This window comes from Miscanthus floridulus, chromosome 18 (genome assembly GCF_019320115.1).
Source record: "Miscanthus floridulus cultivar M001 chromosome 18, ASM1932011v1, whole genome shotgun sequence".
Lineage (NCBI taxonomy): Eukaryota > Viridiplantae > Streptophyta > Magnoliopsida > Poales > Poaceae > Miscanthus > Miscanthus floridulus.
In genome coordinates, this window is record NC_089597.1 from 44705667 (window position 1) to 44730952 (window position 25286).

The 25286-nt window shown below is 45.9% G+C and overlaps 1 long non-coding RNA gene and 1 pseudogene across 1 annotated transcript; both read right to left on the minus strand.

Moving 5' to 3' along the window:
* Nucleotides 1–1802: 1802 nt before the first annotated feature.
* LOC136523736 (ABC transporter G family member 1-like) lies at nucleotides 1803–24333 on the minus strand (annotated as a pseudogene).
* Nucleotides 17906–20164, minus strand: LOC136523001 (uncharacterized). Its single transcript, XR_010776052.1, has 3 exons — nucleotides 20023–20164; nucleotides 19718–19943; nucleotides 17906–18220 (listed from the first exon to the last, which is right to left on the minus strand). It is a non-coding gene; the product is annotated as an uncharacterized lncRNA (long non-coding RNA).
* Nucleotides 24334–25286: the final 953 nt, after the last annotated feature.

The following is a 25286-nucleotide window of genomic DNA, read 5'->3' on the forward strand; positions in this document are numbered from 1 at the left end:
AAATGGGCTGAAATTTTGTCTCTTTATTATTAGGTAGGTATAGATAGATATATATTATGTATAGATATAGATATAGATATAGAGGCATAGATATAGATAGATATAGATTCATAGTTTAAATTGTTTGTCAAAATAGAAGAAATATGAATTTCCCAAAATAAATATGTTTTGGACGGAGGGAATAGAAGCAACTAGCTCTATGCTTGGTTGTTCTCTTGAGTGGTGCTCTATTGCATAAAATATCTTATGCTTATTCAAGAAAAGCTCGTACAGTTTGCCCCCAAAAGAATATTCCGTGGAAACTCTAAAAATCTGTTGCTTGCAATTCTTTTGCAATAGCTCTGAATGGATTATCTTTCCCTGTCAGCCACATCAATGTCATGCTCCGATTTCGTGTAAGAGTCTACAAAATTGTTGCTACGTGGAAATCGTGCTTTATTTCATGGATTATATCCTCCCCAGTCGATCGATCGGCTGTGAAAGGGCCTGTTTGATACTCTCTTTAAACTTTAGAGCTCAAAACTTTAGAGCTATAATATCTAAGGGGTATAAAGTTAGCTTTAAATTTTAACTCGTCTCACGTTAAAGTTTTAGACCTCAAATATAAACTAAAGTGCTCTAAGGAAGAGATTCAAACAGACCAAAAGTCATATTCCGCATTCATTAAAAAAATACAAAAATATATATTGACTTTTCAAAGACACGAGAATGTGTGGAAGATTCGTTACTTCCGTAGTCACGCTCTGCCACCGGCGACCCCGATTGACGAGCGGTTAGCTTAGGCAATTACCTCCTATTTGGAGCTTTAAGGGCCAAAATGGTCTAAAGTTTAGTGGTTAAAATTTAGATCATGAGATCCAAACCGGGCCTAATAGATCAAAACAAACCTACTAATAAACCTGCTATTTATTAACCGATGGCTACTAACTATTAGTTCTATTAGCTGGGTTGGAGTTGCTAATAGCCTAATAGGTACTAATAATCTAATACACTCTTTACACACTATCCAATCTATGTTGATCTAAACGGCCTCTTGCTAAAAATTAGTACCTATTAACTATTAGCTAGCTAATTTTTAGTGATAATGGATCCAACGGACTATATAAATAACCATTTTTAAAGACACTTCTTGAGATGATCCACTCTAAAAATAATTTATACACGGACTTAAAGATAAAAAAAATGATTTTCGGAGATGGGCCTTAAGCCACTTATGTGTTCTAGAGTTGCTCGGTGGGCTGGCCTAGTCAAGAAAAGTAAAATTTATTATTCTTTTCTTTTTTTGAATCCAAAATCGATTTTCAGAATGCAAATACTGCATCCTCCTACGGTCAGCCAAATGCCAATGAAAATGGAGAGAATTGTGTATTTGGCACTAAAACAAATCAGTCTTCCTTATTTGGCACTAGAAAATTTAAACTTTCTTATTTTACATCGAGTTGAAGTTTTCTTCTCTAAATGACACTGCCGTCCATTTGTGACAGTAACGGTGTCGAGTGGCTGGCGAAATGACATGAATGCCCTTGTGCTCATGTTGATGTGCCACTGTGCGAGGTCGGTGCTCCATTGGATGAGTCTGCCTGTAATAAACTAAATTTTTGACAAGTTTTGAAAATCACTAAACACTTGGAACTTTTTAAAACTTTCTATAAATTAATTAAATATGACTCAAGTAGGATTATTTTGGTCGCGAATAGATCCACATAGTAGAAATCATGCTACATGTTTTGGAGTGTTTGTTTGCTTGTTGAACATATGGTGGTACTCCCTCCTTGAAAACCATTTTTGAATTTAAACCAAACTCACCTCAAATATTTTTGAATAAATGATGGGAAAATGAAAAACATTTCATAGTTCAGGTCGTCTCCGAACTCCTCAAGGTCGTACTCTGTGTCGGCCCCCTCTTGCGGGTCCTCCTTCGGTGCTGTTTCAAACGCAATCGGTATCTCGATAACCTACAGGTTATCAAGAACCAAGAGCACTCATTCATAAGATTTGGTACTCGTCTGCTCTCTAATGACCACAACTACTTATTGTGGCAAAGGTTTTGGCAGTATTTCCCTATTTAAGAAAATAGATGTGATTTGGTTGCACCAACTTATTAGCACACAAATGAGATTACCCTACAAACTTCTAACCATGGGGCTTGAATACAGCAGAATGAATTCTATCACAAGTGGAAAAAGAGAATGCTTTGATGAAAAAAAATGCAAAAGAATATTGACACGGAAAGGTTCTAAATGAGGCTAGAGGGTTCATTATCGACAGTCGACTTGGGGAATCTCATGGACTAGAACTACCAAGGTCGACCATGCCCAACCAGACCTTCATGAACTCGGTAGCATGAACAAAACCATAATTTTATAAAAAGGGCATTATTGTGCTTGTATGCCTATCTCCAATTAAACCAAGTATGTCAAATAAGCAAATGGCTCGAGTAGGCCATAGTTGGCGCATGCTCGGCCTGATTATTCATCGTAGATCGTGATAGGATCCAGTTGTTCATATAATCAGGGTTGGTCTTGCCAACCTATACAACACCATGAATGCATTATTAAACACATCGAACTAAACACATCGGATAAGAAAACAGATAAACAGCTAGCAACCTTGGGCCTAAATGCTACGCTTGATCATCCTCGCCATGACTATAGCCGGGTAACCAAGAGCGTGCATTGTGATGTTGTTCACTCCGCGATATTAGGCGTTGCTCCAATAACACATAGCAAGCTGACGGCTTTGCCCATCAAAATCGCTCTGCCAAAACAGTGCGTAAAACAGATTCAAAAATAAAAAAAATAAAAATAAAGATAACTCAAGCCTGTCCCAACACATGAACAGTAAGCTTACTAATAATCAATAAGACAGTTAAGCACCCAAATGAAGCAATTATTCCTACTGCTGCAAATAAAATAAACGAGCTGTACCAAAAACAGCAGTAGGACATCACAACATATGAACAACATCAATTTGCAGCCCAATCTCGTATCCGGTCATATATGCGGGCTTCTCAATGTTCATAATGCCGAGATGTCCCAAAATCAGTACAATAACACATACCAAACTCCCACACTAGTGCTGATGGCTGTTATGTCCCTAAAGTGGTACAGCATTATCATCTGTGAAATATCTATATAATAAGCTAGCTAAACATTGACTAATAGATGGCACATGATGTGTGCCAAATAGCTAATTAATGACCCCTCTGAAGAAAGAGAATCAGATAATCCATGAAGTCACATAGCTTCTAGAGCATAGGAAACATTTTGTGTTGTGGAGAATATATGCTCCTTTAGATGTCAAATTATAAAGCTACCTTTTGTTTTAACAAAATGTCTTCACTTCACATCTTTTTAACATATATTTGTCACTCATGCTTTCGTCTCACATACATTAGTCTAGATTCAATACACAATCATAGATCTAAAATATTAGAGTTAATCTTGTAAATGTTTTGTCTTCAATAGCACCCTTTATCAACTTACAACATTTCCTGCATAAAGATAATAAAGGCGGGTACATGGGTTTTGCATGCCACAAATACATTGAGTAGGACATCTGAACATTTCACCCTAAACTATGGGATTTAGCTTATCCACAACCTTAATAATCAATATAAATAGTAGCCTATATGCTACAATCATTCCACATAGCACTGCAAAGTCCACCCATTTTGAGTGGCCCATTTCTGTTTCAAATAAGGTACTGATCACTTGCTCACCAGTTATTGTTCTGTCTCCTACTCCTGGGTTATTTTGGAGAACCAAACCCAAGAACTCATTCTTGTAAAATCCCTGTAGTGCATACTTGTGGAAAGAGATGTAGAACATTGGGTACTTCCAAATTATCTTTGGCAGTTTACTAGGTATTTGGAAAAATCCGCAGGTAAGCATCATGATACCTTGTATTCGAGCACCTGTGATGATGCCCATTAGAAAATCTGGCACAATAGCAGCTGCGGTCATCATAAGGCCTTCAACTAGCATCGTGGATGAACAAAGGACTAGCGTAAAATACACGAAATGTTCTACTCCTCTCTTTAGACCAGACAGATAGTAGGCAGTTGCACCAGGTAGTATAGCAATAAGGACAAGATATGGTGTGGCTGATAGCCAATTGGAGATCACAAATGCTGACACACCATAATGCCCGTTTAGCCTCTCTCTCCTGAATATCTAGGGACCAGAAACAAAGCCACAAGTTAGAGGAGCACAATTTAGTTTTATTGTGTACATCTCTAAATTCATGAATTCTTCACCTAATGCATGAGACATAAGAAATTTCTAAAACAGACTACTTGAAAACTATATTTATTCTATTGTAAATGGTATACCAACTCATGGTGATATAAACTGATTGTGCCATTGCATTTTTTTGTTGGACATAGACATGTCACTACTGGAGACAGCCTCTTTGCCGAGGGCCTGAGGCCCTCGGCAAAGGCCCATTAACCCTCGGCGAAGGCTTTGCCGAGGGCGGCCCTCGACAAAGAGCTCTCGGGGAATTTTGAGTCGGCGAAGAGGGTCTTTGCCGAGGGCTGGACCGGCACTCGGCAAAGAAAAGCAGCCGTCACGGCGCCGGCGCCTGGGACGGAGTCTTTGCCGAGGGCCGTCTCCAGGGGCCCTCGGCAAAGAATTATTCTTTTTTTTTTGAAAAATCTTTGCCGAGGGCCTCCAACCATAGCCCTCGGCAAAGAAATGTTGCAGAATTTTTCCAAATTTTTTTTGCCGAGGGCAATGGGACGGCCCTCGGCAAAGAATTATTCTTTTTTTTGAAAAATCTTTGCCGAGGGCTTCCCCGCAGGCCCTCGGCAAAGAAATTTTAATTTTTTTTTTAAAAAGTCTTTGCCGAGGGCCTCCAACCATGGCCCTCGGCAAAGAAATGTTCCCGAATTTTTCCAATGAATCTTTGCCGAGGGCAATGGGACGGCCCTCGGCAAAGGACCCTTCTTTGCCGAGGGCCTTGGTCATTGCCCTCGGCAAAGAGGCAGAAATTTAATTTTTTTTATTTTTTGCATTCCATCGACACAAGCATTTCATATATATACATATATATATCAACCATCACATATATATATCACACAGAACCCATTTTCTCACAATATATCACAACCATAATTGTGAACCACAAATCACAATATATTACAACGACAAGTCACATGTTCATCATCATTCACATGTTTATTACGACAAGTTCATGAAATCCAAGCACAAGTCAGAACCATAAACCACAAATATTACAATAAAGTCCAACCACATCACCTAGCACTAGTCCTCATCAAGGTAGCCTATGAGACGGTGGTGAAGGAAAGGCGGGATCACCCGGTGACGCACTACCGAGATGATTGGAACCCGCGGACGGAGGCTGCACAAAGGAGCAGAGATTACATGTGTGAGTAATCCAGAAAAACAGTTTTGGAACTTAGAGATTGCATCTAGTAATCTAGGAATACAAAAAGTTTAGACTCAATTGAAAATTTCGGCAGCACCTCCCCTGCACGGGGAGGTTTCCAAAACCTGCAAGAAACAACGGCACGAACGCCGGCATCCACAACGGCACGAATGCCAACATCCACAACGGCACGAACGCCGACGTCCACAACGGCACGAAGGCCGACATACATGCAAAGCACAAGCGAAAAGTAAACTTTCATACCTACAGGAGTAGCTACAGGAGTAGGAGGTGGAGGAGCTAAAAACTGCACAGGTACACCCGATGCTTGCCCAAGACTTTGCATGATCACCATCATCTCCGCTATCTGCTTCTGCGTGGCCTCGAACGCGACCTGCTGGGCCTACAGCTGTGCGGTCAGTTCCGCGTTCTGCTCTTGACTTTGCCTTTTTATTTCTTGCAGCTCGGCCTACAATATTTCACCCCAATGTATCAGTAATGCAATCTAATTTAGGTGTGTAAATATCAACGTACGACGAGTAAAACAGGAATTACCTGGAGTGCATGGACCTACTGCAGTGCTGGAGAAGGCCGTGTGCGTATGGGCTGGCTGGAGCTCGTGCTCCGTGCTCGGATAGCGTCGAGGGAGGGAACAATGGTGGAGTCGACGGCGCCGTCTGCAATCCATAGCCGCCCGTGCTTCTTGCCTCCTTCGAGCCTCATGATTGTCTCTGCATCAATGGGTTCAGTGCGCACATTGTAATCTTCCCCATAGATCTCCCTTACCGAGGATGTGTACTCTTGGACTTTAGTGTACACGTTCGGGTCGGAGTACACCTAGGGCGGGGCAGCCGGGTCGAAGGAGACAGAGGACGACGCCCTGCCCATGTGGGACATAGCCCACGCAGAGAACTCCGAGACCTCCTCGCCCGGGTGCGCAGCCTCCTGCGAGAAAGACGAGAAGATGGTGAGAAATCAAGCAGAATTGAGCATCAAAATAAATGAAAGAAATCACTTACGTATGCTTGTTTGTATCCGGGGAGGCTGCGGCCGCCTTGATGGTGAGTTGGACCTTGCCTCATCAGACGCTGTTCCCGCTGCCTCTCATGCGTGTCAACAAAGTCATGTGATAACCACTTGTCCACGAACATGGCCCAGCACTCGGGATACGATCGGCACCACTAGGGAATCATCTACAAGTCATCGAGTATTTGACATATAAGAAGATGAAATTGAACCTACTTAATATCAAAATGAATCATTATGAATGTTATTCGCCTACCTCAAGGTACTGGTCCTGGGTCAGCATAATCAGTCTTGCTTGAGGCTTAGGGAGGGACTGCTTAAGTACCGACCTGTAGTAGTCTATGTGGGCTTGGACGCGCCCATGGTGGTGCATCTCGGTGACGTACTTCCTACAAGCTGCGGCAACCGCCCGATCCGCCTGGGCCTCAAGTCCTTCTTCGGAAACTAACCCATCTACGCATCCGTGGGCTGTCCAAAAAACATGGACAATCTGAAAGAGATACGGTCATAGATATGCAAAGATCCACATACCTACGACCGTATCTCTTTCGGACAGGAGACGCCTAACTGGGTTACGCGCGGGCTACGACAGACATGCAGAAAAAGAGGTTATTTATACCTAGGGTGTCGGTGAAGTCAGGCTAGCGGGGCAGTGGCGAGTCGACGCAGTGGTGAGGCGACGCAATGCTGGCAGAACTGCGACGCCGACGAAGACGATCGGGGTCCTCCGGGTCCCCTCCGACGTGCTCTTCTCCTGCATAAAAAGGCAATAGGTTATTGTTTGTTCAAAATTTCGGCAGCACCTCCCCTGCATGGGGAGGTTTCCAAAACCTGCAAAAAAACGACAGGATGGCCGACATTCACAACGGCATGAAGGCCGACAACCACAACGGCACGAAGGCCCTCATATCAATTTACGGCACGAAGGCCCACACAACCACATACGGCACGAAGGCCGACAACGAGAGTTTTACCTAGGGTTGCGGTGGAGTCGAGCGTCGCGGTGCAGGGGTCACTTTCTTCTCCGGCGAGGTCGAGTGGCGTCGGAGTACTCCTCTCCCCCTCTTCCCTTCTCTCTTCTCCGCTTCTCCTCTTCTCTTCTTCTCTTTCTCCTCCTCCTCTCCTTCTTCCCCTTCTTCTCCTTCTTCTCTCCTTTTCCTCTTCTTCTCCTTCTCTTCCCCTTCCTCCTTCTCCTCTTCTTCTCCTTATCTTCCCCTTCCTCCTTCTCCTCTTCTCCTTCTCTTCTTCCTCCTACTTCACCCTCTGCCTCCTCCCCTCCAACAACAGCCGGCGACGGGGGCGGCCTAGGGGCTGGTGTCGGGGCGGGGAGGCCGACGCGGGGGGGGGGGGGGGGGGAAGGTCGGCGCAGGGGGCCACCGGAGGGCCGGCTGGGGCGGCAGGAAGGTCGGCGCAGGGGGGGGGGCGGGAAGGCCGGTGCGGGGGGCCGCCGGAGGGCCGACCGGGGCGGCCGAGCTCCCCTTGCTAAACCGAGACAGGGAGGGGAGGCAGGGCGCGCCCCCGGGACGGCTCTAGGGCGGTGGGGTGGCGTCGACGGTGCGCAGGAGCGGCGCTGAGGTCGGGCGGCGCAGTGGTAGGGTGGCGGGGCGCGGGGCAGCGGCGGGGCGAGCAGCGGCGCGCAGCAGCGGCGTATGAAATGTGGGCGGGGATTTTGGGCCAGGCCACTGGCCGATTTAGGGTTGGGCATCCGACATCACAACTTGCTCGAAACCTTCTCAATTTTTTACCAGAGCCTACACATGCGATAACATGACACCTCGACAAGTTTCATGATTTTCGGACTTCGTATGGATTTTATATAATTTAAAAACACTTTTCCGACAAGTTCCTCATCATGTTACGTGAAGAAGATGCCCGAAATTTGATGCGAGTTCGTGGATAGGGACTCAACATACACCAAATACCATGAATAACATTTTTCGAATCACTAAATTGCATTATTCCATCCACCTGCAGTTCAAATTTGAAATATTCGAAAAAATCAATGAAAAGAAATAAATTAGGGAAATATAACAAAAAAAGTCAAAATTGGCCCAAATTTTAAAATTGAGTTTTAAATAATGTATTACAGCACCACAAAAAAACTGGGTTCAAAAAACCAAAAAAAAATCTTTGCCGAGGGCCTGGCCAATGGCCCTCGGCAAAGAAAATTTTTAAAAAAAAATTAAAAAATCTTTGTCGAGGGCCTATCCTGGCCCTTGGCAAAGGGGATGTTTGCCGAGGGCTTGGCCAATGGCCCTCGGCAAAGAAAATTTAAAAAAAATAAAAAATCTTTACCGAGTGCCTGACGGCGGGCACTCGGCAAAGACTGACGCCAGTGGCCGCCGTGACCCATCCGGCCATATTTGCCGAGGGCTAGGCCCTCGGCAAAGATTTATTTTGCCGAGGGCCATTTCTTTGCCGAGGGCCTATCTTTGTCGAGGGCTCTTGGGGCTGACCCTCGGCAAATAGAGCCTTTGCCGAGTGCCCGAGATCTAGCCCTTGGGAAACCCAGAAGCCCTCGGCAAAGGATGGTTTTCCAGTAGTGTGTGTTTGACCTCATATTATTGAGATTGACTCTATTGTGGTGGATTTCTCAAATGACAAAGCCCCTGGACCTGATGGATTCAATGGTTTTTTTGTAAAGAAAACCTGGCACATTATTAGAGATGACTTATATAAGCTATGTACTGATTTTTATGACCATATAGCTGACCTCAAAAGTATCAACCATTCCTATATCACTCTAGTGCCCAAGAAGGATAACCCAGAAACTATGAATGATTTTAGACCCATATCCTTGCTCAACACCTCCATGAAGATCATCACAAAAATTTTGGCCAACAGATTACAGAGAGAAATGCCAAGTCAATACAGGACTGTTTAGGGTGGACTTTTTTTTGAACGAAATGGCAGGAGCTCTGCCTTTCAATTAAGATAGGGAAAGAAAGTTTATGTAAAAGCAAGGACACTCGAGATTAGGGTTTTAAACCCCCACAAGCATGTAAAGGAGGGAAACGCATGGCCCAAAGGGGGGGGGGCAACAGCTAAACATAAGCGAGTGCTCTCTTCCTTTACTCTATGTCTTCCTTTATCCTTGCGGCTACTTGCGGCACCGTTTCTATCTTGTTGTTGAAAATTCTCCTATTTCTCTCTTTCCAAATATTCCAAAAGGTGTAGATTACTACCCCGTTAAGCCGTCTACGCTCAGATCTTGGCACTTTTCTTGCCACCTCTTCCCACCATGACCTGATATGGGTGGGGTCTACCTAGGGTTGCTGTTGAAGTTGAGTGAAGTTTTCCCACGAGAGGATTTGATCCCAAACCACCTTAGCAAAAGGGCAACATAGGCATAGGTGGAGGCCAGTCTCTAAGGGACCGTTGTACAACACGTATTGTTGTTGGTGTGGCCACCCTCTCTTTTGTAGGTTTTGCGCTATTCAAATTTTATCTTGCACTAAGATCCAGGCGAAGATCTTGCATCTGTTCTCCACATGCGCTTTCCAAATCAATTCCGTACGGAAGGGGACGAGCGAGCCTTTGAATTGAATTCTATAAGCCGAGCGGGTGGAGTAATTCCCATCCTTGGTCCATCGCCAGATGATGGTGTCCTGGACGCCCTGTTGTAGGTGCACATCCTGTATTCGTATCCAAAGGGACACAAACTCCTCTATGTGGATAGCCGAGGTGATTTTTCTTCCTAGCTTGTGCATCCAACTATTGTTCCGGAGCTCTTGTTGCACCATTTGGTTTCTCCTTGAAACTAGGTGAAACAAGTTCAGGGCTAGGTACCTAGGAGCTTGTCCATCAAGTCAATTATGGTGCCAAAACTTTGTCTTTGCACCATCCCCCAAAGTTATAATGATTGAGGAGTTGAAGAGGAGACGATCATCATCAGAACATGGAAGTTCTGAGCCGCTCCAAGACTTGGAGTCATCCACCCATTCTTGCCAAAGCCATCGCAATGGGAGGGCTCTCCCAAATCTATCGAGGTCAGGAACGCCTAAACCACCAAGGTCTTTTGGTCTGGTAACTGTTTGCCAGTTAACTAGGCAGTGTCCTCCATTGGCATTCTCCTCCCCCTTCTACAAGAAAGATCTTCTGATTTTGTTGATCTTTTTCTTAGCCCATGCAGCCAGAGGAAACACTGTCAGGTGGTAGGTTGGCATGGAGGAGAGGACAGAGGTTACTAGAGTGAGGCGTCCCGCTCTATTTAGCCATCTTCCTTTCCATTTGGGTAACCTTTGTCCAATATGGTCTATGAGGGGTTGCACATGGACCTTTTGCAGTGATTTGATATGGAGTTGCAGCCCCAAATATTTGCATGGGAAGCCCCCTCTAGTACCGGTGAAAGGTGATAGGACTTGGTCTAGGTCGACGTTTGCACAACTAATTGGATGCACTGAGCTCTTTTGTAGATTAATATAGAGTCCCGAGAAGTTGCCAAAAGCCTGTAGGATGATTTTGACGGCTTCTACATCGTCTTTTGTCGAGCTGATGAAAATGGCCGCATCATCTGCATACATAGAGGTTCTCCATTTTGCCACCGTGATTGGTAAGGGGGTGAGTATCCCATGTTGGGTTGCTTGGTCAAGCAAACGTTAAAGCGGGTCCATAGCTAGGATGAATAGCATGGGTGAAAGCGGATCTCCCTACCAAACACCTCTAGCATGGCTAAAAGTGGCCCCCTGCCGCCCATTAAGCAAGGGTGTCGAGGTGGATGTACGTAGGAGGATAGAGATCCATTCATGCCATCGCTGTCCGAAGCCTAGAGCTTGCAAAATCTCAAGCAAGTACCCCTAATGTACCGTATCAAAAGCTTTGTGGATGTCTAGTTTCATGAACAAAGCCTGTATCTTCTGCTTGTGTAGCATTTGTACTGCGCCCTAGATGTAAAGAAAATTATCATGGATACTTCTCTTTTTTATAAATGCCCTCTGGCAGTTGGAGACGAGGGAGTTCAATCGAGGGGCAAGTCTGTTAGCTAACACTTTGGAGAAGATCTTTGCAATGCTATGGACGAGGCTGATGGGTCTAAAATCAGTAACTCTTGTTGCATCCGTTTTTTTGGGTAGAAGGATGATGCAAGCCAAGTTTAGCCATTCAAAACCCTCGGTGTTCAATGTGAATAGGCTGTTCATGGCTGCCATAACATCATCTTGAACTTTAATGATTTCCCAACAAGCTTTGAATAAGGCACCCGTGAAGCCATCCGGGCCTGGCGCTTTGTCGGAAGGCATGGAATATATAGTGTTTTTAACTCTTCCTGGGAGAAAGGCACCTCCAGATCAGAGAGATCATGTTGGTTGTAGCCAAGAGATTGTCAATTGACCGTCGAAGCTCTCGGAACCACGGCGCCAATGTGATTTTTAAAATAATCTCGTATCACCTTTTCTTTGTCTTGATGAGCCACCATGATCCCCCCATCCGTATATAGACAATGTATGTAATTCTTTCTTCTGCGTGCATTGGCTCTACTGTGGAAGAATTTAGTGTTAGCATCTCCACACCGGATGTATGTGAGCCTCGATCTCTGTCTGATTCTTGATTTTTCAATGGCTACGAGCCCAGTGCTACGGGCTTTGAGGCAGCGACTTAGGTGAAGCTCCATGCCAGTGAACAGCCTATGCTCTTGGGCTGCTTCTAATTGTAACAGTACTTCTTTCACTATGGCGAGCTATAGCCTCGTATCCCCTATCTTGTTTTTCTTCCAACGCTTGATTCCTTTTGCCCCACGCGCCATTTTGATATGCAAGCGTTTCATAGGAAGAGCAGAGGCGACCGACCTATTCCAAATGTTTTGGACAAGATCTTGGAAGCCTTCCATCTTAGTCTAGTAATTTTCGAAGCGGAAGGACATGCTCTGATGGTGGTCAAGCTCTCCCTAGAGTAGCAGCGGGGTATGGTCCGACATGAGCGATGGAAGGGAGTGTAAGAAACACGCGGGGAAGGACATCTCCCACTCGGGGGTACATAGTAGTCTATCAATTCTAGTGAGCGTCGGGTTCTCCTGTTGATTGCTCCAAGTGAAGCGGCGTCCATTTAGCTTGATTTCTTTGAGCCTCAAATGATCGATCGTCGCTCTAAATGCCCCCATGAGGCGCCGGTTTAGATTGGAGTTGTTCTTGTCTTCTGCCTGGTAGATGAGATTGAAATCTCCCAGGATGAGCCATCTATTGTGCTCCGGCGGCGGAATGTTCTTCAATTCTTGGAGGAATTGAAGTTTGACTGCCTCTCCTTGCGGGCCGTATACCACTGTAATTTGCCACCTTATTCCATCTGCCCTCATGTTGATCTACGCGGTTATAGCGTTCGAGGTAAGTACAATGTCGAAGATGTCGAAGAAGTCTTCATTCACAGCAAGGAAGACGCCTCCTCGAGCCTGTTCCACTGGTAGCACAATATAGGAGTTTATAGATTTCGCTCCGACTGTTCGGCGCACCACATTATGATCCATAACTTGCATCTTTGTTTCTTGTAGACATACGATGGTGCACCAGTGGTTCTCACTAACTCGCTCACCGAGTCTTGGCGGGCGCCATCATTCAAGCCCCAAACGTTCCAGTTAAGTAATTGACAATTCAGCTGTGCCATAAAGAAACGAAAGGGCCCCTATTTAAGATTAATATGTGGAGGGAGGCAAGCAGGAAGCCATCTAGGGCTATGGTACTGGCAATAAGAACAAAGATAATCACACAGAGACACATGGTCATGAAAGCAGCAAATTGGAGTCGCCGATACATCTGAAAGCCAGTGGCTGTCGGCGCAGTGATACAAAGCAAGAGTTTCTTGCTCACAGAGATGATGCTACCATGAACTACCAGATGAAGGGTCCTTGCAGTGTGGTGGGGAGGCAACTGTAGGCCTCTGGCTGTCGCCCCACCCAAGCACCATGACTGGACGGTCACAAAAGATGTGGAACTCCTAGAGCTCCTAGAGTGGCGATCGATTACTAACATTTGTACATTGATCTACCCATGTGCATTAGCAGCTATCTAAGCATGCGTAGTGGGCAGCGCTGCCACAGCGTCGAGGCCACACAATGCTGTCAGAGCCTTCACGACATCGTTGGTGAGTGGTCCCTTGAATAGGCTGAAGTAGCGCAGCAACGCCTCGTCGTGGCTGAGTCCTTCCACATCGAGGATGCCAAGCCTTTTCATAAGCACCTGCCTGGCCTTCGCCTGAGTATCACCCCTGGGCTAGTTCATGGCTACAATGCGCATGCTCCTGCGTGCTGGGACTAGGGGCCTCTTGCGTCGCTGTGGCGGGCTGGGCTAGCGCAATGGAACCTACAAGATGGGTTGAGGCAGAGGTTGTGAGATTCCCTCTAGAAATTCTGACACCGCCGCTGCAGTGACAGGCGTGCTTTAGCCAGCGTCTTGTACCTCTAGAGTGTCACTGGTCTGCTCCGGTTGTTGCTGATGGAGGCCATTTGCCATGCGTTGATGGCGCGATCAGTTGCTAGCCGATCCACGGGCGCTGTGTCTAGAGTAGACGATCCTAGGGTGGAACCACACCACCTGGGCACCTCCTGCCAGTTGTGCCTGCTTCCGGTGTGTGGGGGGGACACATGGCCGCTTGGAGTAGACTCGTCTCGTGCAGAAGCGACATTCTGCAGCGAGGTGTGAGCGCTGCTGTGCCGCGATGTCGTGGTCGCTGATAGGGGGAACCTGCAGTTCATTCAGGCAAGATAGAGATACAGTGGCCATCAGCGGCTCCAAAGAAGAGTTGCTCGATGGTGCGGCCTTGCTTAGCGCTGCAGCATTAGGTGGGACGTTCGGCTTCTAGGTTGGAGAAGCTGAGAGCAAAGGAATGAAAGCCTGATCATTGAATTGACTCTGGTTAGCACGCACCTTGGGAGGACTTGGTGATGGGTGATGGTTGTCGCCGTTGCCACCGCTGAAGTCAGGCGACTTGCAGCGCAGGTGTGGTGACGGGGACTTTGAGCGCGCCGTTGTGGTCCTCAGCTCCGAACACTCATGTCTGTGCGGCCTCCGGTGTGGCGTCCGTTCCCTGCTCCGACCCCTGGTTTGGCGATGGACATCCACCGGGCGGTCGGGGTCAGCGGGCTTGGCGAGCTGCTACCAAGCCCTCGTGTTTCCACCTGCAGCGTTGCTTGGGGTAGATAGGCGGGCGCCATGGCCAGCAGCGACGTCGTCCAGTGGGCATCGACGGCCTCCGTGTTCGGGGCTCCGGTGTCGATGGCCACCGTGCCTCGACTCCGAACGCTCCCGTTCGTGGTCCTTGGGCACCTGCGAAAGGCTGCGGGTGAGACACGAGTACCAGTTGTCGCCCTGGCATTCACGGTGTCCACGACGGTCATCGTCGTCGTCACGATGGCTGCCGTGGATGTCAGCAGGCGGAGGGTCGTGGCGTTCACGCGGCGTGCTTTCTCCATCAACGACCCCGTAGTCCCACATGTATACACGGGGAGCAGCAGCACGTCCATCTCTGCCCGGCGGGTCCTCCACCAGGTCAAGGTGCACCAGCACCCTAAAGGTGAGTCCCTGGCGGCCGCGAGCAGGTTGCGAACTGTGAAACTCTGCCTTCTTGCACGACAAGGTCAACCAGGTTACCTTTGGAATGTCGGATGGGTTGTGTGTCTAGGCCCAGACACAGTGCCCTGGTGTCGGCACGGTCCAGTAAAGACTTCTCGATGTAGTCAAGATCGCAAGCTCTGGCGATTGCCCTCTTGGCGATGCTCTCGTTCCACGCGTGAAGGGGGATGCCCTCCAGGCACAGGCGAACGCGGTACTTGAGGTTGCAGATGTCGCCGTGCGTGACCAGCTGCCATGGCCTTGTGTGGATGTCGAGGTTGCGATAGGGGAAGGTCCCCTGTGCCACAACCTCGTCGTGGTGGTGCCGGTGCTTGAAGTCGATGAAGAAGTCTTCAGGGGCGTGCCTGACGACGGTGACATCCTCTGGACGAACCGGAAAATGGCGGCAGATGGCCCTCTTGATGACCTCTGGCTCCACCACCGGCCGGTCCCCCCCCAGCCAGGCCACCATGCCATGCATGGAGAGGCGACCGAGCTCTTGGTCCATGTTGTTGACGGAGAAGGCCATGGCACAGTTGTCCAGAGGACGGACAGAGGGGTCCCTGGGCCTGGCCATCGCACGCGTTCCCAGAGGTTGGAAGTTGCTATCGTCGAGTGGTGGAGGAGTAGTCTTGGGCGGGGGAGCTTGCTGCCGGGAGGATGAAGGTCTGCCTTTGCACACACTGCTTTTATGCCCCCAGCGGCCACAAGAGAAGCACCGCACCGGGTCCCTGCAGTCCGCTGCAGCGTGGCCAGGGGAGAGACATCAGAAACATTTACCTCTCATGCGCCGCTGCAGTTCATCGCTATGGTGGGAGCGCGCCGATTTGACCTGGGTGGTTGAGGGAGTTGAATACGCCATGCTTTTGAACTCAGGGAGACGCCACCAGCGTCTCGGGCGCACCATTGACCATCCGCCTTCATCGGCCTGCTGCCACGCCCCGGTGACAGCCCTGAGCCACCCCCCTCGGGAAGGGAAATCCCCATCAAAGCAGGGCGTTGCAGCCTGGAGGGGGGAGTTGAATGCTCGGCGGACTGAGCGCCAACGGCGTGTCTCACTGCAGCGGATCTGAGGCAAGATTTTGTTGGCGTAGCGGCGTTGGAGTAGTAACATCTCACAGGGTGGTTGCAGAGGGGGGAGGCGAACTTGACGCGCTTGCCCGACGTGCTTCTTGTCTTGTCCGACCCACCGGCAGCAGCAGCGGGAGTAGCAGCGGATGCGCCGAGGCGGAGCTCCGGTCCCACGGAGATGGGGACTGGGGATGCGCCGTGAGCAGCAGCGGGCGCAGCAGCGGGCGCGCCGAGCCGGAAACTCGCCCCCACGACGACCGATTCGGGGACTGGGCGGCGAGGAGGCGACGCACGGGGTGTGAAGCGGCGGGAGACAGACTCGATCTGTGGCTGTGGGCCACCGCAAGCTCTGCGAGTGGGATGAGGAGGACTACCGTGGGGTGGGGAGTGCGCTGTAGCACACGACAACAGGGGGCCGCGGCCGGCGGCGGTGGATCTGGGCTGGGGGCGGAGGTGGGGGCGGAGCAGGAGCGGGGGAGCGTAACGGTTCCATCTCTCTTCCCCTTTCCAGATTCCATTAGGGTGGACTTTTGAATATCTACATCAATGTCATCACTCTAGAAGGGAGATCATCATACTGAAGTTAGATTTTGAAAAAGCCTTTCGATATGGTTGAACACTCGGTCATCCTTACAATGCTAGCTGCAAAGGGCTTTACACAGAAATGGATCTCATGGGTTGCTGACATTCTCTCCACAGCCACTTCCTCGGTTTTGCTCAATGGAGTTGCAGGGAAGGACTTCAAATGTAAGAGAGGGGTTAGGCAAGGTGACCCTCTCTCTCCTCTTTTATTTGCAGTGGCAGCTGATCTTTTGCAAAGTGTGATTAATGATGCATATGCACAAGGAGCTCTTTCTGCTCCTTTCCCTCAAAACAGTGACATGGCTTTCCCAGTAATCCAGTACGCAGATGACACAATTATTGTAATGCCTGGGGATGAACAGCAGCTAGCAACTCTCAAAGGATTATTACAGAATTTCACTCTATCAACTGGCCTGAGAGTAAATTATCACAAATCATGTTTAGTACCAATCAATATGGAAAGTGGAAAAGCCACTGACTTGGCCTGTATATTTGGATGTACAGTTGGCAGCTTTCCATTTACCTACCTTGGGCTTCCTTTGGGACTCACCAAGCCACAGGTCAAGGACTATGCACCTCTGATTTGTAGAGTGGAGAGGAGGCTCTCTGCAAGTGCACAATTCCTGTCTTATGCTGGTAGGCTGCAGCTAGTAAACTCAGTTCTTTCCTCTTTGCCAACATACTATACTAGTCCATCACGCGCGCCCTCGCGCACGCCGCGCGCTGGCCAATACCTGGTTAAGGAGCAGGTAAAAAATATGTTTAATATCTGTATGGAAACAATATTATGAGTTTAATGTAGATATCTGTTGTACAAAAGCTGAACGATTGGAGGTCTTTTTATATTTAATACGGTAAGACAACAATAACGAATAATTATGGGTTCTATAGGGAAATAGAGTAAAAGAATACGTAGTTCTGTGACCGAATCCTGTAGACACATATCAACAATCTTTTCTTACTATATGATGCCTTACCTATTCATGAGGTTGCTGCATCTTTTAGCGTTCCATATAAATAAGTTTAAAACTTTCCTAATCTCTTCTTTCCTAGGACTATCTGACATATCAATAATAATCTTAAAAAATGTAAAAAAAATGCAGCAATTGGAGCCAAGAATTTAAGCTTATTGGCATCTTAGTGTCAAAGACTATGTAAAGCAAAAGAAGAGGAAACATATTTTATATCATACCATTTATGACAATATCCCTACGTATGAGTATTGTGATATAATGTTGAAAGGACTACTGTTCTGAACAATAAAATCGGTTATGTGCAACAAAGAATTTTAATGGCTTATCAACACACACTATAGTTCACAAGAAATGGTGGCAGGTATGAACTGCGCTGTGTGACTTCAGACGCAAAGTAGATAGTAGAAGCTGAAGATTTATGGCTAAAAGGTTGAATTTCAAATCGTTTGATCATCAAGTATCCAGCATGAACACCAACCGCTTAAAAGGGTGATGAAGGTGTGTAACAACCCGCATCTTGTTTACCAGAAGAGAAATAGGAGGAAGGTGGAGCTATTAATTGCCATAGACAGGTTATCAGAGCTAGAGCTCAAACTCATGCATAGCTCAGTCACTGGAATTAAAAGAGCATTTCCCATGAACCTGCGGCAAAATGCAGAACAGTGAGGCCACACTGAAACTATTTTCCCATCAGAAATAGTAGTTTAAATCAATATAAGAAAGTGTGGGATAACCTTGTATTAAAACAAATGATGGAATGAGATATTGAGAAACAGCCGTCAGATGGTGCGTGAATGAAGAGAGCTGTTGAATTAGCAATATAACAATGGGGCTTCAAAGGTAATAAGCTGTGTAGCCCCACATTCAGTTAATGTAATATAGCATGGGACATGAATTACCAACTCCAGAGCTATGGTTGGCAAGTACATGTAAACGGTAAATAATTGGCAAATAATTTCTGATTGATATAGTATGGGCTCTCGTTGAAAATGCTGCAGTGAACAAGGAAATCTGAGAATTGCATTATAGATGTGTGGGCAGCATGGAAGGCAAAATAAAAGGCCAGTGTATATAAGTGGAGCTCTAAATGGTTTCAGACATTTTGGTATTCAAAGCTGAATTACTTTACAGTGACGCACCAGTGACATGACTGCATTAGCAGAAATAATGAATTGAATTTAGTTTGTAGGTAGGCTACTTTGCGGAAAGTAACCGGGAACAAATCATCAGTGAAGAAGAACAAATCATAAGTCTAAAATATTGGAGCCTGATATATTCTGTGGCTATGAAGAATATAGGAGCCTAATACATTCTACAATTTGGTACTGAAGCATAACCAGAAAAACCTAGAATTTTGCTCTGTGGACAAATACATTTTTGCTATGGGTTTGGCAGTACAATTTCGCAGAAGCAAAAGTTACAATTACAAATGCTAACTTGCCAGTGAATTTAGATGTTTGCGGTGGAAAATAATAGCAGCGGCGTAGTTGCTTTTCGTAGAACAAATTTAAGTACCCTATTACTAACCTGGAGCAGCTGAATCATGACAGGGAAAGTCTGTTTTATGAACGTTTTTTTTAAACCATGAGGTAGTTACTTCCTGATTTAGTAGGCTTACCTGCTTAGGCAGTCAAGCCGAAGCCTCCTGATGGAAGGCTTGGTCCTAAGCACTGGCATACTTCTTCATTTGAAATATAAATATAAGGTAGCAGAGAAAACAAAGGCAACTGTTTTTATTCATAGAGCTGCTTTGATTATTATTACTTCTGCAAATACGCTTGTGTAATTAGTATGCACTCAAATGTTCTATCCTTGGTAATGCAATATCCTGATATCTGTATTACCGAAAATATGTAGTCCTATTTTGGCATTGACACTATTCTAGCAAGCACTGCTGGGGGCCAACCGTGTATGAACAAACCAAACTATTAAGTTTCATCGGGCTTTGTTCTATTCTCAGAATCAAACACACATGATATGAAGGTCATTATTTTGTAAGCTAAGAAATAATTGTTGCAATAGAAAGATATGTAACCTCTGAAACATCACTGATCAATGGAAGGTGAAGGAAAAGAAACAGGTCATATTTATACCCCATAAATAGATAGTAAGAAACAAGGAAAAAATGGATGAACATACCTTGGTCCTGTGGCTAGCCAGATGTCAATTGCATCTATGGCAAAAACAACTTACATGGGAAAAAATCAACTTAAATGAGAGGAGCAACCTAATGTACCTTTAAGAAGAGGGTGAGGAGATTAATCCAAAGAAGTACCTAAAAGTAGCAGGTATTGACTGGGTTATCAAAAGGAAAAAATAGTGGAGCGATTAATCCTGCTCAATTGATGAAGCCCAAGCAACATAGCTGTAAAAAATCAGTAAGATGAAATGAGATTGGAAAAACATCAGAATGCAGAGACCCGATCAGGAAGAGGCTTGCTTACATTGAGTTGGACTACTGCTGCTTAAGCCTATAAAGGGGATCGGTAAAAACAAGGGCTGCATGCAGTAGATTTCTCAGAATCAGCATACAGCTAAAAACACAGGGAACCCGAGCTCCAGGATGCACCCCCAATTTCATTTCCCTAAAGCTGAAAAAAAAATTTAATGTCACCTCAGCTTTCCCATCTGAAACAATGTAACAAAATAAGGCACTCCCTTGGAACAAAAAGGTATGTCTATTTTACATGAGGCGCCTGCGCCGGGACTGCCGCGGCCGAGGGCCGCCGCGCCAGGGAGGCAGCGCAAGCTGCAGCGCCGTCCAATCACCTGTGCAAAGGGGAGATGGATGGACAGAGGACTTGGGGAGGAGCGATGAGACGAACTAGGAGGAGGAAGAGAGGGTGAGGTACCAGGAGGTATGGGCGAGGAGCTGAGCCACTGGCGAAACCCTAGGTTGGCGTCACCGTCGCGGCGCTGGCTGGCCGCCTAGGCCAACATGGCGATCCGGGGGCGGAGAGGCGGACACGGCATCCGCCAGTGGCAACCTCGCCGGAGGGGCAGCCTGGGCGAGGGCGGGGGCGGGGGCGGATGTGTCGGTCGGCGGGTTGGGGACGGTGCGGGTGAGGAGAAGCGTCGGGAGGCCGCCCGCTGCCTTATCGGGAGGGAAGAGGAGAGAGAGGAAGGGGAGGGAGAAACGGAGGGAGAGGCAGGCGAGGGAGGGAGGGAGGAGGAGGAGGAGGAGGGCGAGCGCCGCCGCGGCGGGCGGCACGCGCCTGGCGCCGTCGGCGCTGTCCGCGTCGGGAGGAAGAGCGCGAGCGAGCGAAGAAAGAGAGAGCGGAGGGGGCGAGAAGAACGATCGGGAAACAGAGGTGGGAGGCGCTGTAGCGGTCGGTGGAGTCGTTTTTGAGCGTCCATCGCAGAATCGGAGGGCTGGAACTATTTCGGGTGACGTGGATGGCGTGGGCGGCGGCCAAAGTCCCCCGGTTTGATAATAAGAGATGTGCTCACTGAAGATCCCTGTGGCAGTGGTGGAAGCCATTGATAAGTATAGAAAAGACTGCCTTTGGAGAGGCAGTGATTTCAGGAGGAAAGGATATAACTTGGCTGCATGGAAATTAGTTATGAAACCCAAGGAGAAAGATGGACTGGGAGTAGTCAATTTGCAGCTGCAGAATGATGCTTTGTTACTAAAACAATTGGATAAATTCTATCAGAAAAGAGAGATTGAGTGGGTCAAGCTTATCTGGAACAGATACTATCCTGAAGGTGTACCACACCTAAGAAGGGAAAAAGGATCCTTTTGGTGGAAGGATATCCTCAGACTTAGCCAGCAATTCAGAGGCATTGCCAAGTGTGAGCCATATGTCGGGGACACAATCAGTTTCTGGGATGATATCATTCTTGACACAGTCTTTTCAAGGAAATATCCTAATCTTCACTCTTTTGCTAAGGAGCCAATAATCTCTCTGAAAAGTGTTAGAGAAAGGGGCAATTTAGTGGATCTCTTCAGGATCCCTATGACAAGGCAGGCATACAATGAGATGATGCAACTAGAAGGAAATTTGCTTGAACTAAGCAATGATGATAATGGAGAGAAGGATGTTTGGACTTTCATCTGGGGTCATAAAAACTATTCTGCCAGTAAATTCTATCAGCATCATTTTAAGTCCATTCAACCTCCAATTACCATGCTTTGGATCTGGAAATCCAAGTGTGTCCCAAGAATAAATTTTTTTGCATGGCTCCTCCTGAATGACAGATTGTATATGGAAGAAACACTGGAACATCTCTTCTTTGATTGTCCATGTGCTGCTGCTCGGTGGTTCATTCTTGGCATAGTATGGAATGATGAAGTTCAGGTACATCACAAGATCATACTGGCCAAGAATGCTTTTCCTTTCCCTTTTTTCATGGAGGTATTCATGGTGGCTTCTTGGTGCATATGGAATGAAAAGAATGCAGCTATTTTCAATGGAAAGGTGCCTAGTGTACTTTCTTGGAAAAGCAGTTTCAAACAAGAGATCGAACTCCATCTGTACAGGATTAAGCCCAATCTTCACTCTGCTATCCGGTTGTGGTTGGACAGTTTGTAATTTTCTTTCTTTCAGACTTTTTTCCTCTTTTTTCCCCCCTTTTGTTGGCTGGTTAACTTTTGGTTAGCCTTGTAACCTTCTTTTGGATCCTTCGGATCTTTCTCTCTTTTAATATATATTGCCGCCAGGGGGCTCTTTGCCCCACGGTTTCAGTTCACAAAAAAAAGGCTACAAATATCAGCTAGAAAATGAGAATTGAACATATAGTAACAACAATGGAGATATGGATAACATGTTATTGAATTCTAGTGTAGCTAGTTACAGTATGGTTTTCCAACGTTGTGAAAAGAAGTATACAGTTGAACACACACACATATAATGTTACGTAAAACAAGTAGTGCATATAAATTAGCAATTATTGTTATTTTTTATAATTATATTTTAGATATTTTGAGTGGGTTAATTTCACTGCGACTGTATTGTTAAATGTTTATGCTTTGCAACCTCGAGTTCATTTGAGTCAATATTTTATTTGTCAGGTCTATTTCATAACTAACAAAACATTGAGCTCTAGGAAAAATCTAGATAGATAGCAACAAAATAGATGATTAACCAACAGTTTGCTATTCCTGATTGACATTCAATAACTTCGAGACTACAGAGTCACCATGCGGTTCACGTTCTTTTACATGTCACCTCATGATCAAGATAAGCTAATGAGGTTATATTTTACTAGATCTCCTAGTAATACATCTTGGCCTCATGATCATAAGTATCTTCTCATTAAGTTTTTCCCAAATTAGTACCATATATGTATATAATTAAAAATAAAAGGGTGATACCTTCATTTCCTCCACAAAGGAAGGGAATCCGCCAATTGCCATCAAGGTTAGAAGGCCACCGGTGAACATTAGCATTGATGATCTAGACTGAAACAATAGAATCAATAACATTAACAACTAGCCTACTTCATATCTTTGACTACAAACACAAGATTTAATCAACTTACACGAATAGAATCATATCCATAGCCAAAATTGTAATATATGGAACCAAGGCATAGACTTATGGAAATATATATGCCAAGTCTCAACCAGTAGTATCCAACATCTCTGTACATGTTTACAAATGATCTTTTGGTGAGTACAAACACCTTGGTCAGGAAAATGGCTTGGTTTCTTCTGATCATCAATCCACCCTATAGGTTAGCAAACCAAAATAATATCTTATATGTCATCTCCATGGAAGATTACACAATAGTCAGAAAACGTGAGTATATATACTAACCATTTCATTTATGTCATGCATTTCCTTTTTGGCATTTTCTAATATATTGGAGGATTTATAGGCATTCATCAAAATTGTTATTGCTTCGTCTGCTGCAGATGGCTTGAATACTGCTCTTCTTCATTTTCCTGTATGTTATTACTGTGTTAAAGGATACTTCCATGAAATGAAATAATCTCTCTGTAATCTACGACAATAGCTATAGTAAGAACCTACATTGACAAGTATTTGAATCTAATCCAAATATGTCTTTCCATGTTTGCTTTGATTAATTATTGGAGAATAAGGGCATGATCAGATAAATCTTATATACCGATTCAAAATCTCTGTTGATTGTCCTCAAGAAATGATCGAGGGATTTCTCATTGGTGGGCAAGGGTAGCCGTTTGATGTGAAGAACTGCAAATATAATGTATTGTAATTTGTAAATGAAAGTTGTTAGAAAGCTATAAATAAACATTTTTGTCTCTCATAGTTAAAAGAAAGTAAAGAAAGATGACAACAATTACCTCAGCGGCATTGGTTGCCGGGCCAAAGTAGATGGTCTGTCCGGAGGCGAGTAAGCAGAGGCCATGGAAGAGCTCGAACACCTCGCTACATGGCTGGTGCACGACGGCAATGATGGTCATGCCCTCCCTGACGGCGAGGTTGGCGATGCGGTTCATCACGTGGAACGAGGCGGCGCTGTCGAGCCCGCTACTGGGCTCGTCGAGGAATAGCAGCCGCGGCCGCGTGAGGATCTCCAGGCAGATGCTCAGCCGCTTCCGCTGCCCGCCGCTGATGCCCTTGGTTTCGCGTCCGCCTATGCGTGTGTCCAGTGCGCTGGTGAGCCCCATCTCCTGGATAGTCTCGTCGGCGAGGGCGAGCTTCTTGGCAAGTGGCATGGGTGTCCGGCAGTTGGATTTGAGATGAGTAGTAGATAGCCTCACGCACCCTGAGCGTGGCCATCAGCACATTCTCTTGCGTCACGTACGCCTGAATTGAATCATTCATTTGGTATTACTCGACCTATTTTTTTTTTTTACGAAACAGGTTGGGTTAAAGCTCCTACTGGTAATTTTACTGAAACAAGAGTAAAAGACTACAAACTTAAACTCATGACATGACATGAAACAAAAAAGCACTACTACAGAAAATGTTTGTAGCAATGGGACATCTTTTTTTTTTAGAGGCGGCTAGTGATGAAGCCGCTCCTACAGTGAACGTGCTCGGGACCCATAAGACCAGCCGCCCTTACAAATGGTACAGTAAGGGTGGTTTTTAATACGAGCCGCCCCTACAAATAGGTCGATTTGTAGGGGCAACTTACTCAACAGCCGCTCCCACTGTTGTGATTTTTAGGGGCGGCTCAATCACCAGCCGCCCCTATAAATGCTCAACGTATAAAAGGCTGCAACCCTCTTCTTCCTCCTCAGGTCACTCACTCTTACTCGAGAAAAAAGGCTTGTGAGGCCTTGGACACCTCCCAAAAATTACTCTACTAAGGGGAGGTTTTGGTATCAAATCTTTTGATTGAGAGATTGTTGAAGGTAAGGAAATGCTATTCCAAACTTTTTTTTAAGTTTTAATGGTTGGTTAGTGAGTAATTAGAGTTTTGTTTTTCTCTCTCTTCTATGGTGCTTGAGCTACTTATGAAACAAATTAGACCCAAGTTTTGAATGTACTAGGGTAAATTAGGTAGGAGAATAAGATCATACCCTTATTTGGTCGATGTTTCTTAATTTTAGTGAACAATTAGTTAGTTTGATGAATGTTTCATGTGCATTTAGATCTAGATTTAGGGTTTGGTTTTTTTATTAATTTTATTTTTATAAATTTATGTTTGATGAAATTATACTAGGGTTTGCATGAAAGATATTGGGTAAAATATTAATTGTTGCTAATTGTTGTCTTTGAAATTATTTATTGTAATCAACAAATATGTATTTTTAATTATTTATAGATAA